At 44.6% G+C, this 15509-nt stretch overlaps 1 long non-coding RNA gene across 1 annotated transcript in view; it reads right to left on the bottom strand.

Moving 5' to 3' along the window:
* Positions 1-15509, bottom strand: part of LOC130557797 (uncharacterized) — a 51405-nt gene that overhangs the window by 21967 nt on the left and 13929 nt on the right. The window contains exon 2 of the long non-coding RNA XR_008963356.1: positions 192-665. This is a non-coding gene — a long non-coding RNA (uncharacterized LOC130557797). The remainder of the gene's footprint in view (positions 1-191; positions 666-15509) is intronic.

Raw genomic sequence — 15509 nt, 5'->3', positions numbered from 1 at the left:
CCCGCTATGATATTATACAGTTGAATACCTTAAGTTATGATCAAATCTGGACTTCTTGGTCAATGGACTAACCAAGCGTCTCTATCATATGTTGTGTAATGGATGCTGGTCTTTCCTTAGCGTTTTTCAGCCTGATTCTGCACAAAGTCTAGACCAGCATGAAAATCAGTCTTATTGGGTCTTTAAGTTACCTTTTTTCACATTTCGTTATTTTTTCTCCTCTTGTCCATCCCAGACACTCAGGAAGACACAGGAACGTTTGATGTCGAGGTCTCTCACAAGCAGAGCTCCATCTTGGCTATGCTGTGGGAAGTAGAAGTCACGCCCTTCCTGGATCGAGTCCCTGCCAACCACGGCATCACTCTGCCCGAACCTGCCGTGTTAATACTTCTGACCTCTCCTTAATTAAAACAGCACACTACCTACCGCTCTGCACGAGAATCTGGGAGTTTAAGGATGATTCTGACCAATCGCTAATTAAGATTTGGCAGAACAACAACAAGGAACTTACGACAAATGAGAAGTTATGTAAGAACAGACCTGTTCCTGTCCTGTGAGTCTTCTAGCTTTTCCGTATAGCCACAAAAGTGTTACACAGGGTCTGTCTCTATCAGCTCCCTTGTTCAGTAGAAAAATCCTTCCAGTGTACCGATTACGTTCTTTCCCTAAAAATTCCCAAAATGCAACGCAAAAGTCAGGGAACATCGATGCTTACTATGTTCCCTTATCGGAAATCACGTGACATTTTTTGAATCCGTTTAACCGAAATCGCACGAGCCAACTTAATAAACTTAATGAAACGCGACAGACCTTTCGAAAAGACTGTTTATTTATGTTTATTTTATTTTATGTACTGTATAAACACACATTGCTAGACAGGCAGGGAACAATCTACTTAACAGTTGAATTTAAAGTCATATGGCGCGAATATTTTTCTGTGTCTTGGTGTGTCATAAGTTGCCCATGCATGTATTAGACATGTAAAATTGTGTTTAAAAAAGTGTCGGAACAAAAGATGCATTCTATCTAAAAGCGAATGCTCACCCAGACCTGCCTGAAACGCCTCGTGTAACCACACCCCCACAAATCTACGTCAGTTCGTGGTATGATTTGACTAAGACCGCCCAAATGTATACGCAAGTAAGGTGGGCGTACCTGTCAGTACAATTGCTTTGGAACCTGATGTTCCAAATATGGTAAGGGGCATAACATTTCCGTCACACGCTTGCAGTATTCGACCAATCACAACGCACTGGTTAACTGACCAATCACAGCACACCTCGCTTTTCAGAGCGATGAGCTTTGTAAAAAATCTGCATGTTTCAGAGAGGCGGGGCAAAGAGGAGATACAAACATGCACGGTATGTGGAAAATACAGCGTTTTGAACCTTAAATCGTGTATACACATTGCATCACATCTAAAACAAACTATAATATTCATTTTAGCCGTGTCATATGACCCCTATAATATTAGACCAAATTTGTGCACAGATATGTAAAAAAAAATGAACGTATAAAAAATAAAAAAATTAAGCCAGAGAGATGTCGGTTTGCCTGTTGTTGATGATTACCAGCTGTGTATCACAATGCGCCCCGGTCCTGGTTTTTGGAGTTCTGTCCCCGACTGGAGTTGTCCCTGGAAATGTCCCAGTTTACAGCACGTCCAGAAAACACTGAAAAAGCCCGATCAACATATCCTGCGGAGTACCAGGGCAACCATGTAGTGATTATTTACACCAGCAGAGGGGGCTGCAAGCTACACTAATGGTGGATTCACACCAGTTCACACCAGCGGCAGTCGCGATTGTCCAGTTCATTTTCAAAGGGAAACAAAGTGGCAACCTCAAGTGGCAAAACCTCAAGTGGCAAAACGCAGGCCGTTTCGTTGGCGGAGCGGAGGCGGTGCGTAAGTGGTGCTCGTGCATCCAAAATCCTGCAGCTTCCACGGGCACGGCTCTTTGCGGTAGGCGCAGCTGAAGATAAAAATATTTTATCTTTTTGTGAACGACAGCCACATCGACTTAAAGGTGGCTGCCGCACGGCAATTCCACCACTCACCGCGTAAAGTGTGAATGGCCCATAATTACTTAGTCGCACACCGCTTAGCATTTGCGATGAAGAATGTACGACGAGCAGTGTTGGGTAAGTTACTCTGAAAAAGTAATTAATTACTTGTTACTAATTACACATTCAATAGTGTAATAAGATTACTGTACAAATTACTCTCTACAAAAAGTATTTAGTTACTTATTACTAATTACTTTCTATATCTTATATCAACCTTGATTAGTTAAGTGAGTCAAGGATAGACAAAACGACTCTCAATTCATTCAAATAAATCATATAAAACTACATAAAGTACAATTATTAACTGACTTCTATAACAAATGTGAGAAAGATACATTAATGCATGCATTTTAAAGTTAGATTTTGAATTTTAATGTCAATTACACTATTGTATACATTACACAGTATTTATGTCATGGTTCTGCCCCATTTTGTCTTGCTTTTCTTGATCTTGTGGCAGAGCCATGACAAAACCTCTTGTTTTATGTGGAGAGAGGCGTTTTGACCCTGTTGGTCTTCCACTCTCCGGTGTTGCGTCTCTGTTCCCGCCCTTTCGTCTCCTCGTTATTGATTGTTAATTAGTTCATGCCTCACACCTGTTCCCTCTTGATTTGTCCCCTTTATAAGGTCCCTGTGTTTTCTGTCCTGTGCTGGATCATTGCACTGTTGTGTCGTGTTTGTGTAATGTGGGTGAATTCCTGTCTTTTAGTTAGTCTAGTTTATTTTATAGTTATGTGATGTGTTCTAGTCTAGTCCTGTTAGTTTAGTTAGTCTTCGTTCCTGTTACTGTTCTTGTCTTCGTTATGTCATGTTATTTTACCCCATCGTGGGTTTTTGTTTTGTTATTATTAAAGTCTTGTTTAACCCCTTACCTCCTGTCTGCACTTGGGTCCTCTGTCTCTCACCCGAGAATCATGACAACTTAATTCAGTTACATCAGAAGTAACTGTAATTTAATTACAGAACAAATAAGAGTAATCCCTTACTTTAATTTTTTAAGGGAAAAGTAATTAAATTACAGTAACTAATTACTTAGTAACTAGTTACACCTAACACTGACGACGAGACATGATAAAGCATCATCAAGTTATCATCAAATATCAAAGATATCAGAGTCAAAGTGATCGGCTTCAAGGTACTAACTACTCATGTTAAAGTAAAACAGTTTGTATATGTTATACAGGGTCAGGCCAGGGAGCTGAATTGTTTTGAACGAAATTTTAAACTTTATCATTAAGTTCCGTCGTTACATCACAGAATTCCCACCAATGATCTAGTGATTCCCATGCATACGTTGGTGAAAGTACGCAGCAATATAAACAAATACAATTATTTATCAAAGCAATAGCAATTATACTGACAACTGTCACATTCGCAGAAAGGACATCTGTGCTCAAAATGAGCCTAAAATGCAAATAAAAAGCTTAATGTAAAGGTCCATTTCCAAAAATGACAAACATACAGTAGGAAGTTCTTTTAAAAGTTTCAATTACTGGTTGTAATGACTGTAAAAATGAAAATATTAAATACAATTAGAGAATGTGAAAAATGGTAACGACAGTATTATTTGTCATATGTTTTCATATTTGTTATATTTTTGTAGTGTTATTGAATTTTGTGTTAATGCATGCAATACTGTTTTAATCATTTGCAATGGTTAGTTTTTACTATTTTAACATAGAATTTTAGTAAACTTTATTAAAACCAGTTTTGGTCAGTTTAATCAGCAAAGAATATTATAATATTGTAATTAATTGCAATAGGCTAGTACAAAAACTCGTTAATAAAAATGTTTTTTCCCTGTTTTTTAATGATTGATTATAACTGTAACATCTGCTCTGTCTTAGTCGACCACGCCCCCCGCACCAGAGCCACCTCCCCGCTACACTCGATCACAATCACTGGACTTTTAACCCCAGGACTAGATTTCCCATCATGCACTGCACCCCTCTGACATCATTGATCACCCCGCACCTGTTGCTCATTACACTCCACCTGAACCCCATCCCATGGACTCTATTTTAACCCAGTGTTTAGTCATGTTCAGTGGCCAGTCTTGTTGTATGTTACTCTCTAAACTACTTGTGGACTCTTTTGGTTTCTATACTCTGTGGATGTATTTTGGATTATTTTCTTTGGATGTTCCAATTCTACCTGAGCACTTGTCAGCCTTACCTGGACTCATTAATAAAACTACTTGCTCAATCCTTATTCCAGTGTGGTATCGTTCCTCTTCTCTGATGAGGGTGTTTTAGAAGACTGGACCTACAAACTCACGATGACCACTCCATCCACCAACCCGGATCCTTTCGCAGAACTAGTCCATACTCAACTTACCCTTCCTACTCTGAGTTCTCCACCCGTGCAAACCTCCAGTCCCGTGGCTGCTCCTAACCGATACTCGGGATCAGCGGAGGAATGCAGCAGGTTTATTTTCCAATGCCAGTTGTACTTCGAAATGCAACCAGGTTTGTTCGCTTACCCTTCTATCCGGTAAGGCCCTAAGTTGGGCAAGGAACATTTGGGAAGGAACATTGGGTCTCTGGATGTTTTCTTTCAGTACTTCAAAGAGGTGTTTGGTCAGTCTGTAAGCACATTATCTGTCCCCGATCAACTTCTACGGTTAAAACACGGTAAAGATTCTGTTTCTGATTATGCCATACAGTTTCGCACTCTGGCAGCTAACTCCAGATGGAATGAAGCAGCACTCATTTCCGTCTATCGTCAAGGGCTGGAAATGTCAGTCCGCACCCACCTGGCCATACACGATGACACCGTGGACTTGGAAAGACTTATCCGGTACTCAGTCGGAATTTTCCAACATCTGGCCACCAGTACTAATCCCCGACCCGCTGCATTTCCTCCGCAACCACCAACTAAACCCTCCAGAACCTGAACCCATGATCATCGATCAATCTCGGCTTTCCCTTGAAGAATGAGCCCGAAGAATCACTCAATGCCTGTGCTTACAGTATACTGTGGTGGAGCAGGACACATGCTTGTCACCTGTCCCGTCTGACCTCCATGCCCAGCGGTGAGTACTATTCAACCCCTGTTTGATTTGTTTGAATTATCATTACTTAATGTATGTGTAACTTCCCATTTCACCTCTCTCCAGCTAAAGCCCTAGTGGATTCCGGGGCGGCAGGAAATTTCATCTCTCATACCCTGTTAAAGACCCTCCATCTAACCAGAAGATGTAACTCTCACAATCTAAGAATTCACAACATCCTCGGGAAAACGCTGGGCCGAGGTCGGATCTGCTATCACTCCCCCCACAGTAACACTACAAGTCGGGTCCAAGCATGTAGAAGAGTGGAGGGTTCTACTAAAGATATTGTCCTGGGACGCCCCTGGTTAAGATTACATCAACCACAAATCGAATGGTGTTCAAGTTAGGTACTTCAATGGAGTAAAGCTTGCCAAACCCGATGCCTACCCCGTGACTCCTCCAAGGATGTTTGATCTGTCTCAATCCCTATAAACTCCACTTCGGTTGAAAGTCCAGATACCCCGTGCTCAGCCAAAATCCTGTAGCAGTATGGGGCGTTCCGGGACGTCTTTTCTAAGCAACTAGCCACCGGCCATGGGACTGTGCGATAGAGCTGCTGCCTAGAGCCCAAAATCCCAAAGGACGCATATATCCCCTATCCATACCAGAGCAGAAAGCCATGAAAGAGTATATTTCGGAGGCTCTGGCACAGAAGTTTATCTGACCATCGATCTCCCCTTCCGCTTCGAGTTTTTTCTTCGTGGGAAAGAACGATGGAGAGTTAAGTACGTGCATAGACTATCGGATACTGAACACACACCAAGAAATTCTCGTACCCTCTTCCCCTGGTACCCGCAGCTCTGGAACAACTTCGCCAAGCGACTATATTCACCAAACTGGTCTTACGCAGTGTGTATAACCTGATCCGATTTCGACCCGGAGACGAATGGAAGACCGCATTCATAACCCCATCTGGACATTACGAGTACCTAGTGATGCCCTTTGGCCTAGTTAATGCCCCCGCAATCTTCCAAAACTTCATGAACGAAATATTCTGAGACATGTTAAATCATTTCGTCATCGTATACATCGACTATATTCTCATCTACTCTCAGGATTCAGAGGAACACGTCCATCACGGTACTCCAACGCCTCAGGGAATTCCAACTCTTCCTCAAACTCGAGAAGTGTGAGTTTCACCGCACCTGTATCCACTTCCTGGGATATTTCATCTCTAACAACACCATCAAGATGGATCAGGAAAAGGTAGAAGCTGTGTGGGACTGGCCTCAACCCAAGACTGTACAAGAATTACAATGCTTTCTGGGGTTCTCGAACTTTTACAGTAGGTTCATTGCACACTTCAGCTCCATTTCCTCACCACTCACCTCTCTGATTCAGAAACGGTCTAAATCCCTGTCCTGGAACTCCGAAGCCTTGCAGGCTTTTCAACGACTCAAGGAAGCCTTCTGTTCATCACCCACCCTCTGCCTACCTGACCATACTCTTCCGTTTCTGGTGGAAGTAGACGCCTCCACCACTGGAGTGGGTGCTGTACTGTCTCAGCGGCAGGGGATGCCACCACGCCTCCAACCTTTTGCATTCTTCTCTCGGAAACTGTACCCGGCGGAGCAAAATTATGACATCGGAAACCGGGAACTGTTGGCAATCAAACTGGCCCTGGAGGAATGGCGGCATTGGCTGGAGGGAGCACAATCCCACTTCACCATCATAACCGATCACCGGAACCTGGAGTATCTGAAGGAAGCCAAGCAGATCAACCCCAGGCAAGCACGCTGGGCCCTATTCTTTACAAGATTCAACTTTGTTGGTAACCTATCGTCCGGACTCCAAAAATACCAAAGCGGAGGCTCTTTCCCGTCAGTACAGCAGTGAAACTGATCCCGTGGAACCCGAGCCCATTCTCCTTCCAGCCATATTCATGAGCCCCATTTTGTGGGAAATCAATGACAAGATTGCCGCAGGAGACCTGCAAGCTCCGCCGGGGGTTCCTGAAGAGAGGACTTTCGTACCCCTGGAACACCGGACCCATCTCATTGAATCAGCGCATTCAGTTCCGGGATCTGGACATCCAGGTAGCCAACAAACCCACTCGCTCCTCTCAGCCCGATACTGGTGGCCCAATATGTCCCAGGATATCTCCCAGTTTGTCCGTGGATGTTCAGCCTGTGCCATCTCCAAAACCCCCCGTCACCTACCTGTAGGCAAACTTATGCCTTTACCCATACCTCAACGTCCCTGGTCCCACCTCGCAGTCGATTTCCTCACCTATTTACCTCAGTCTGACAACTTGCATTCTGGTGGCCGTAGACCGATTCTCCAAGTCTTGTAAATTCATACCCTTACCACGACTACCCACAGCCTTCGAAACTGCCAAAGCCCTCTTCAACCATGTCACCTGCAACTTCGGGATACTGGAGGACTTTGTGTCGGACAGAGGCCCCCAGTTCATTTCCCGTGTGTGGAAGGCCTTCTTTCAACAATGTTACCATCAGTCTCACTTCCTGTTATCACCCTCAATCCAACGGCCAGGCTGAAAGGAAAATTCAAGACCTTGGGAGATACCTGAGGACATACTGCTATGATCATCAACACAGCTGGCACCGCTACCTACCCTTGGCCGAGTATGCTCAAAACTCTCTCCAACAGTCATCCACTGGACTAACCCCCTTTCAATGCATACTCGGCTACCAATCCCCAATGTTCCCCTGGTCGGGAGATCCCTCTGCGGTGCCAGCAGTGGACCACTGGTTTTGGGAGAGTGATAGAGTATGGGACTCCGCTCATCATCATCTACAACAAGCAGTTCGTAGGAAAACAGTCATGAAGAACAGTCATGGATGGCCTGAGAAGACATCCTAGATCCTCAGACAAGTCCACATCTCTCACCCTGACCGACCGGCACCCTGTCCTCGCCGTCCAGAAAGGCCCACAGGAGCGGTCCGTGGAGGAGGGGGTACTGTAACATCTGCTCTGTCTTCGTCGACCACGCCCCCTGCACCAGAGCCACCTCCCCGCTACACTCGATCACAATCACCAGACTTTTAACCCCAGGACTACATTTCCCATCATGCACTGCACCCCTCTGACATCATTGATCACCCCGCACCTGTTGCTCATTACACTCCATCTGAACCCATCCCATGGACTCTATTTTAACCCAGTGTTTAGTCATGTTCAGTGTCCAGTCTTGTTGTATATTGGATGTTACTCTCTAAACTACTTGTGGACTCTTTTGGTTTCTATACTCCGTGGATGTATTTTATATTATTTTCCTTGGATGTTCCAATTCTACCTGAGCACTTGTCATAAGCTCAGTCCTTATTCCAGTGTGGTATCATTCCTCTTCTCTGACGAGGGTGTAACAATAACAAAATGGGATTTCAATTATATTTTGACCATTTAACTACGAAATGTCCCCGGTTTTCATTTAAAAAATCTGGTCACCTTACTGATTCATGAGCTTGGGAGCTGATTGAGATGCAGCCACAATGTCCATTAGCATAAATGTTGGCTCAGTCTTGCTGTCTACCACCTACTAGTCTGGCGGCTTTCTCCACTTTCTTTGGCCAAGGCCCGCCCAAGAGGCTAGATGACTGACAGGTAAAGCAACCAATCACATTTCATTTTGTGCCGCGTCCTGTTTAGAAGTGTGGAAATGTCCCCGCAGTAACAGATCGCTGTACATTCACGAACCTGTCAAAAGTTAACAGCAACAACAATGATTATTAGTTATGCCGTGAACCTCGTATACTTTTAAAAATTAAGCGTTTAGTCGATCGTGATGAATTTTATTGCAACCTTTGTAAACACGACAGCTTACTTCTTAGATCAGACTGCTTCATGTTGTTTTCAGGCGGACCATTTAAAGAACAAGACAAGCACGTCTTCCGGAAATCCTGCAAAATTCAACCAATCAGATGACGACTTCGAACGTGCTTAAGTGTTTCCAGAAAAGTGTGCCTTATGCATCAGACGTTTAGCCAACGGTCTGTGTGCGTGACGTCTGAGGCTGAGATTAACAACCTACATGCGCAAATGCTATCTAAGGCTGTGTCCACCAAAGCTTTCTTTTTGGTCAGCACACGGAAGCGACACACTTAAAAAAAAAACTCCACAATGGAAGCGACACACTTTAAGAAAGCCACTTTGGGTTTTTAGCCCTGTAACTTTTTGGTGGACACACAGCCTAACAGCATCCAAACTGACATAAAGGGCCAGATTTACAGCGTGCAGCAACGCAAACGCCTCCTTTGGCGTAAAAAACTACTGTGAGTATTTATAAAGACGCGCTGAAAATGCGTGGCCACAGCAGTTTCTCGAATGACCTTTTTGTCTATGCATTTGTGTAGGAGTCTCCTCTTTAGACGCAAACTTTATGGGAGGAGAGTATTTAAATGAATCACACAACGTGATTTACTAAGGTTTGGTAAAATGTTGCCAAGCTAACAACACTGATAAAATATACAATTGAATATAATATATTAATATTGGGCAAATTAGTAAACTTTAAAGAGATAATTCCCCACAAAAATGAAAATTCTGTAATCATTTACAGTACTTATTCTTTTGTCTCATGATCCACTGTTTGGTTAACAACATTCTTCATAATGGAATGACATGAGGGTAAATAAATCATGACTAAATTTTCATTTTTGGGTGAACAATTACTTTAATAAAGGCACAATCCCTTCTTTTTTTTGTGAACGTCTGGTACACTCACGAGAAGTTGGTTTTGAACTCCATCTTGTGCTGGCTGCCATTCAGCGGCGATGCTTGTTGATAGGATGTCATTATCATGTGTCTGTTGCAGTAAGCTGCAGATTTGGTTAAATATAGCACTGATGTTTTGTTTCTCTTGCCTTTATTTGGGTTGAAAAGCTGATGTCTCCCATGACTGACTCCTCTCTCTCTCTCAAGCCAATATCGACACTGGGCAGAAAAGTCATTGAAGGGACTTACATGTTTCAAAGCATGCTGGGAAATGGGGAGCAGGCGGCAACCCAAACCATTAGAGCTTAGATGCTAGCCAACAAGCTGCAAGGCAAAGCCAGATGATGTCTGCATGTCGCATGACACTTTATAGAGGATCCCTGACTTTGAGCTCTTTACTTTGGCTTTGGTATTCTCACTTAAGCTAAATGAAGAAGTGTAAAAGCAACACAGTGCAGCGGCGAATATATTCACCCCATAATGATTTACTTACTTTCATGAAGTTTCAAACCCCCATAACTTAGTGGATGAATATCATGACCATTCTTCTTTAAAACAAAAAGAATAAGGATTGCAGTGGTTAAGCTCTAAAATTATTTTAAAAACACCAAATAAGTATAATAAAATTTCAAGTCTTCTGAAAGGGATAGTTCACCCAAAAATGAAAATTCTGTCATCATCATTTACTCGCCCTCTTGACATTTCAAACATGAATGACTTTTTTCTTCTGCAGAACACACAAAAAAAAAAACTTTAAAGAATGTCAAGAAACTCAGAACTTGACAGTCTGTTCATTATCAATATAAAATAGTTACTGCCATAATAATTATTATACGTGCTTTTTAATGCAGCAGGTCAGCACGAACATTTTCCATTAGCGCTTGAGGAGTGGGATCTGCCAAATGAGGTGCCGGATTGGATTTCGGAGGTGCCGGATCCGGCTTGTTCTGGCACAAATTAAGCCCTGCCTATCGGTAAAAAGGCTGTCTGCCTTTGTTCATGCTTCTGCTATGTCTTCTGTAATGTGTTCATAAATTACAAGTGAGTTTGCACAATATTGAATTCAGTATTATGTTATGCATGCTATTGCTATTTTCCGATGCTTACATTGTTTGTATTGTTCCGTCTTAGCGGTTATTTGCTGACATGCTCGAGGCCATCAAGCGCACAGACGAACTGAGTAGACATCCCCAGTTCTGCCAGTGTTGTCGAGTGTCAATTGCCATCTGATTTTTCAGCTACATACACCCCAAAGCCTCTTTTGAGAGCCATTTTACACAGCGTCTTTGGCTTTACCATTTCAATTCATATTGGAGACGTATGCAGATGCCTAAATTGGATTATTAATAAACGCCTCCTTCACTCTTGGTTCTCTGACCGGAATCTGGTTCATACTTGGCCACATCAACCAGTTAAATTCTGAATGTAGGAAGGTTTACTACATTAATATGGTCCTTCTAGCCAGATTGAGAGCAACATCAAACCAGTATGGACCCAGCAGTAATTGATGCAGAGACAATGGATAGACCTCCCCGCAGGACAAATCTGCCACCTCACCTGGATGATTAGGAGCTTGGATACCAACCGCAGTGGACCCTCCTCCTAAAGCTTCTTCCTCCTGTCCCAGCCAGCCTAGAAACAGCTTGAGGAAAATGTCTCATAGCGGTGCCAGCTCTCATTCCAGGACCAGCAGGCGTTCGGTTACCTCCACTGGCATTTTTCTTCCACTAGAGCTCTCTAGCGTCTAGACTGCTACTTTGGATGAGAAGATTAGGCAGGTAGTTTGACAGTCTCAGGCAACAGGTAGAGGAAGATTCACTTGCAGACAGAGAATATCAGTTGCTGCAGACACAAGCTAAAGAAGCTCAGCGCATTCAGGAGGAGGCTCTCGCAGCAAAGGAGGCTTTGTTCAAACGTCTAGAAAGATAGCGTAAGCTGCAACAAGCAGAGACTGAACTAGAGGTAGCGAAGCTCGTATCATCCATACTTACTATTGACTCTGGCTCAGCCACTCCTATGCCCTGAGGCTCACCAGCTAACCCTTTGCATCCAACTCAACTCCTTCAGAGCAGTCCAGCTGTGAGTCCACAGTCCATCAGCAGCTCTCCTCCCAGTCACCAGTGGTGACATCATCCGTGCAGTTCTGCTCAGCTGATCAGGGAATGCTGGATACTGGCTCTCAACTGTCATTTAAACAACTAGCGTTGACAATCCCTGCCACTGAATCTGTCAGTGCCCCTTTGCTTCAGCGCTCCACCCTTTGTCACAGACAGCTCCATCGCTAGTCTCTACAGTATCTCAGACTCCCCCCTACAACTGCGCCAGTACGCACTGCGTTGTCAGCATCATATGTGGTATCTCAGCCTACCTCAGGAGCCACAGTTATGTCCACTGCTGCACACTCTGTGAGCACAGGTCGGCACTTACAAATCCATATGTGATACAGCAGGCATTGTACCCTCCGGTGACCCCACATGCCCATCCTGTGCAGCCTCCAGTTACCAGCCAGCAGACATCATCCATGCCACCTCAGGCTCCAAACTTTACTCAACTACCCTCATTCATGCACCTCCCCCACATACTGGGCACTCTGCATAACCTGGCATTGGACAATTTGTTGGGTAACCACAGCTATCTTAGTGAGCACTACAAATACCATGTCTTGTTAAGCCATTTGAAACTTACCAGTGCTCAGCAGCTAGCTAAAGCCTACATGTACCATCCGCATCCATACTCAGCTGCCCTGCAGGCACTTCAAGACAAGTACGGGCAGCCGCGACAGCTTGTGCAGTCAGAGCTGATCAGTCCACCACTTAAACTGGGCAATGCTAATGCCTTTGACTCTTTTGCACTTTCAGTACAATCATTACTATTGAAGGCCAGAATGGTTACGAGCTCATGTGTGGCTCTCATGTGGATCGTCTGCTGAGCAAGTTGCCACCTGTCCTGCTTATCTTGATGGCTTTGTTGAATAATGGAATTCTCCAGACAGGTACTGATAAGACCTATACACTTCCTGATTGGGCCGCCTGGTTAGAGATCAAGTCCCAAGCCAACAGCATCTGTTCGTCCAAAGGACCAATCCATACAAGTTCTCTTGACCAGTGAGGGAGGCTCAAAGGGTCCTGATGCTGCAGCACAAAAATCCTGCACAAAGTCGAAACCAAGTGTCCTTATTGTGATAACAGGGACCATTACCTCTATGCCTGTGACTGGTTTAAGAGACTAATTTACCACCCAAATTACCACTTGGATTAAAGAGGGAAAGCGCTGCTGGAGATGTGGCCGAACACAAGTTATCTGGTACCCTGAATTGCTCCCCTTACAGACAATTCAACAGTGTCACACAGAACTTGAGGGATCATCTGTATCTTTTGAGGTGTCGTCAGTATTCAAGCTCAGGAAGAGGTTTGCTATACATAATGTATTCACTGCTACTGGACAGTGTCTTGCAGAGCACAACTACCCCTTGGCTGCTCCCCAGAATGCTTACCGACACCTGAAGGACCTGTCACTGCCTCCTGTGGACAGAGTGCAACCGTTGCTCCTTATTGGATCTGACATGCCGCATCTCCTGACACCAACTCAGCCCATATGTCAAGGCCCAATGGTCCATTGCTATTCAAACACCACTTGGATACAATGCAGCCCTCACGGGGAATTCAGCAATGTCTTCACATGACAGTTCCAATCAGTGATTATCTGAATCACCACGTGGAAAGACTCTGGCAAGTTGACACCCTCCCGTACAATACTAAGATGGTTACCAGGTCCAAAGAGGACAAAGAGGCTTGTACCTTACTGCAGAATGCCACCATCAGGGTGACTGTAGATGGTGTACAATGATACGCTACACCATTGCTGAGACGAGCCCCTCGGAGTTTACTCCATGTGCATAAAACAGCTGTTCTTCCCAGCCTATGTCGCACTGATCGCAGACTGGCATGAGATCCTGAGAGGACGAAAGTCTGCTGTAATGAAATACGCAAGCTGGAGTTATCTGGTTATGTGGCCAAGATAACTGCAGAGGAAGCAGTCCGCAGTGCAGAGGCCATATCTACAAACAGCGAGCGCTGATTAACTCAAAGTAGCGCTGACCTCCACTCTGGAATTGTATCAGTGACACCCTGGGGTACAATTTACAATTTCATCGGAAAGGGCCTACGGTTCGGTGGCTTACTTATGTACAACAGATGATCAAGGGCAGGTTCTTGTTAACTTTGTCTTGGCCAGATCTAGAGTGGCTCCTCATAAATGCTTGTCTATGCCTCGTCTGGAGCTGTGTGCAGCCCTTACAGGTGCCCAGTTGGCCAAGGTGATCCAAACTGAGTTGACCATACCTATCCACAGTGTGCCAGTGACCTCGATCTAGAGGCCATACACCCAATTGTGTTAGGCCCTAGGCATCCTATCACCAAGCTGCTGATTAAAGACACAGATAAGCGACTCCTTCACCCTAGCTCAGAAAGGGTTCTAGCAGAATTGCGCTGCCAGTATTGGGTACCCGAGGCAGAGAAGCAGTTCGTAAACACCAGCATACCTGCCGAGACTGTCAGTTATGGTGTGCCAAACCTCAAACTCCACGTTTGGCGGATCTACCTCCTGCAGATTAAATCTGTACAAGCCACCTTTCTATTCTACTGGTGTAGATGGCTTTGGCCCATTCCCAGTCAAGATTGGTCGTCGCCAGGAGAAAATATAGGGGATTATCTACAAATGCTTAACAACACTATGTGTGCATCTGGACTTGTTAGAGCAAATGGACAGTGATGCTTTCCTGCTCTCTCTCTACGTCGCTTCATAGCTCGTCATGGCAAGCCTATGGAGCTATTCTGTGATAACGGCACCAACTTCGTTGGAGGTGATCGGGAATTACAAGGGTCCTTTGAAGCCATGTCACCAAAGCTACAGGAACAGCTTGCAGAGCAAAAAATCCGGTTTCGCCACAACCCCCCGCATGCTCCTCACTTCGGGGAAACCTGAGCGCGAGATAAAGTCAGTTAAGGCAGTCAGTGCTGGAACCATTACTGCAGACCCTTCTATTAGAAGTTGAAAGCATCTTGAACTCTAAGCCGCATGGCTACGTATCCTCAGATGTTGCGGATGTGGATCCTGTCACCCCCAACTTACTACTTATGGGCCGTCGAGATGCCTCTCTACCTCAGGTCTTGTATGATCCTAACAACCTGCTTGGAAGATGGAGATAGAGACATAGCCAGGTGCTGGATGATTCTTTCTGGGCTGCCTTCATTCGTCAGTACCTCCCAGGCATGCAGGATCGACACAAGTGGAAGACGTATGGCAGGAAACTCAGAGTAGGGCAAGTCGTACTTGTGGTCGACCCACAACTTTTACGCTCACTGTGGCCTGTAGGAACAGTGACTGAGACATTACCTGGGGCTGATGGCAAAATTAGAATTGCCAGATTCAAGGTTAAGGACAAAACCTACACTCGCCCGGTCGTGTGATTGATCCCACTTCCTCACCTTGATGATAGTGACACAGATACCCCCGACAGAATTTCTTTCTTTTGATAATACCAATAATAAAGTGAATTATTAATAAACGCCTCAAAGACTTTCCTCCTTCACTATCGATTCTCTGACCGGAATCTGGTTCATACTTGGCCGCCTCAACCAGTTAAATTCTGAATGTAGTAGGGTTTACGACAGTTGGTAACCGAACAGCGCCGACCCGAATCAATGAGTTAAAAACT

This window comes from Triplophysa rosa, linkage group LG8 (assembly GCF_024868665.1).
Source record: "Triplophysa rosa linkage group LG8, Trosa_1v2, whole genome shotgun sequence".
In the NCBI taxonomy this organism is placed as follows: domain Eukaryota; kingdom Metazoa; phylum Chordata; class Actinopteri; order Cypriniformes; family Nemacheilidae; genus Triplophysa; species Triplophysa rosa.
Note: the sequence above shows the minus strand (reverse complement) of the source record. Positions and strands in the feature narration are given on the sequence as shown.